General features: G+C 40.0%; 1 non-coding gene across 1 annotated transcript; it reads left to right on the plus strand.

Moving 5' to 3' along the window:
* Positions 1-430: 430 nt before the first annotated feature.
* LOC133316314 (small nucleolar RNA R71) lies at positions 431-537 on the plus strand. Its single transcript, XR_009752183.1, has one exon. It is a non-coding gene; the product is annotated as a small nucleolar RNA R71 (small nucleolar RNA).
* Positions 538-1613: the final 1076 nt, after the last annotated feature.

The following is a 1613-nucleotide window of genomic DNA, read 5'->3' on the forward strand; positions in this document are numbered from 1 at the left end:
ACTTTGGGTATTTTGTGGTGGCCTTGGATCATACCAAATTCCATTGACCTAGAATGGTTCAGCTTAATTGAATGTAGGGCACTCATTAGTATAATGCGACTCCTTGCAGTACTCACAGTTAAATACATTAACTTTAGATGTTGAGATCTGCATCTTGTCGAGCTTGGCATTCAGACTGGCTAGCTGTTGAGAGATAACTTTTTGCTCAGCTAGTGACGCATCATTGTTCCCCAGTTGTAAGATTCCCCTCTTGGGTTGAACTGGCTGAACTTCCATTGAAGCATTATCGGTTCTCGCCATGTAATCAATCAGTTCTAGAGTTTCAGCTGTTGTCTTCCTTCCTATGGTTCCACCGGCTGCACCGTTGACAACCATCCTGGAGTCGGGTGTCATCCCATAGTAGAAGACTCTGACCTTCTTGTCATCAGGGAAGTCATATTGAGGGCATCTTCTGATCAACTCCTGGAATCTAGCCCAGGCTGCACAGAGTGTCTCTCCCGGTTGCTGAATGAAGTTGGTGATTTCCTTCACCAACTTATTGTACTTTTCTTGAGAAAAATGCTCAGCAAAGAACTTAGCGGCTAGTTCATCCCATGTTCGGATACTGTTAGGAGCTTGTCGATCTAGCCATCTGAGGGTTTTTCCGGTCACAGCAAAAGGAAACAACCTGAGTCTGATTGCATCATCAGACACTCCATGATGCTTAGTGGTGTCAAAGATTCTCAGAAATCTATCCATGAAGTCGCGAGGATATTCTTAATCCTCTCCACCGAAAGGGTTCTTCTCCACCAAGTTAATCAGAGACGGGTTGATATCAAAATTATTGGCCTCTATGTGTGGCCGGACAACACTAGAGTTCGGCCTTGTGAACATAGGAGCAAGAATTGACTCCATCAACTCAGTTGCAGGAGGTGGAGGCGGAGGTTGATTATTAGCAGCAATAACTTGTTCTTTGTATGGCTTGGAACTTGCAGATTCTTCTTGCTTTCTCTTCTTGGCTCGTTTCTGAGTTTCCTTTGCAGTTTTCTCGATTTCTGGATCAAACTGTAAAGAATCTCGATCTACTTTACCTCGCACAAACTATAGAAAAAAGATCAGTAACAAAACAATATCCAATCAAGAAATTCAAAAGTTACTAATAAAATTGGCATAGTCAATCCCTGGCAACGGCGCCAAAAACTTGTTGCGTAAAATCGGCAAGTGCACCGATCGTACCAAGTAATAAAAGGGTAAGTAGAGATCGTCTCCACGAGGATTGAGGTACCGAAATTATTTTAACTATTCCTTTCTTGTTGGACGAATAAAAGTTGATTTGAGAATGTTTGTGATTGTAAAAATTAAGAACTATTCAAAACTTGTGAACAATTCAAAAGATGATTTGAAAACTTGAGAATAAAAGATTAAGGTTGAGAACAATATTTAAAAAGCTATTGTAGTAAAGGACGTCAACACCTTTCTGATCCCCACCTTGTAATATTAATTAATGTTTACATTTAATTACCCATTGATCAAACAGTTCACCATCTATCAATTAATTAGTTAAGCCCTAATTCCTTAGTGATCTTAACTTTATTAACCCTATTAGAATCCTAATCCCTTAGAAATCCTTTTTC

This window comes from Gastrolobium bilobum, unplaced genomic scaffold (genome assembly GCF_033153095.1).
Source record: "Gastrolobium bilobum isolate Gb01-03AN ecotype WA unplaced genomic scaffold, APGP_CSIRO_Gbil_v1 utg211162, whole genome shotgun sequence".
Lineage (NCBI taxonomy): Eukaryota > Viridiplantae > Streptophyta > Magnoliopsida > Fabales > Fabaceae > Gastrolobium > Gastrolobium bilobum.